The sequence below is a fragment of the Lupinus angustifolius genome, chromosome LG07 (genome assembly GCF_001865875.1).
Source record: "Lupinus angustifolius cultivar Tanjil chromosome LG07, LupAngTanjil_v1.0, whole genome shotgun sequence".
NCBI classification, from domain to species: Eukaryota; Viridiplantae; Streptophyta; class Magnoliopsida; order Fabales; family Fabaceae; genus Lupinus; species Lupinus angustifolius.
Genome location: NC_032015.1, coordinates 5,124,144 through 5,124,878, shown reverse-complemented (window position 1 = coordinate 5,124,878; position 735 = coordinate 5,124,144).

The following is a 735-nucleotide window of genomic DNA, read 5'->3' as shown; positions in this document are numbered from 1 at the left end:
TTACAAGTTCCAATGAAGAAGATGACCAAGAAGATCAAGAAGAAACAGGGGTCTTCACTGCAGATCAGCATAAGGCTCTATTAGCCATGATCAAAGAGCCTGCAAATCATCAGGTGAATCAACTAACAAAGCATAGCACGGGTATGGATTCTTCAAGTCAAGGTAACTCAAAATCCATAGCTTGTTCTATTAAAACTAAAGATTGGATTCTGGACACAGGAGCAACAGACCACGTGTGCTTCTGTCTAACAGAATTCCAATCTTTTAGAAGAATTGACCCCATAAAAATTAGATTGCCTAATGGAAATGAGATTGTAAGCACCATTGCAGGAACTGTCATATTTTCAAAGGACTTGTGCCTGAGCAATGTGTTGTACATACCTAACTTCACATTCAATCTCATTTCTGTTTCCAAGTTAACCTCAGTTCTTGGTTGTAGGTTAATATTCACCACCTCAAAATGTGTGATGCAGGAGGAGTCCACATTGAGGATGATTGGTGTAGCTGAAGCAAAGAAAGGATTGTACATCATTAATGCTCAAAGTTTAGTTTTCAATCTAGATGAATATGTCAATAACATAGAAATGATTAGAGATAACCATGTAAAGAATAACTTGTGGCATGTTAGACTTGGTCACCCTTCAAATTCCAAACTTGTTATATTGAATAAAATGTTTTCATTCATCCAATGTAAAGATATAGATATGCCATGTGATGTATGCCATTATGCCAAGC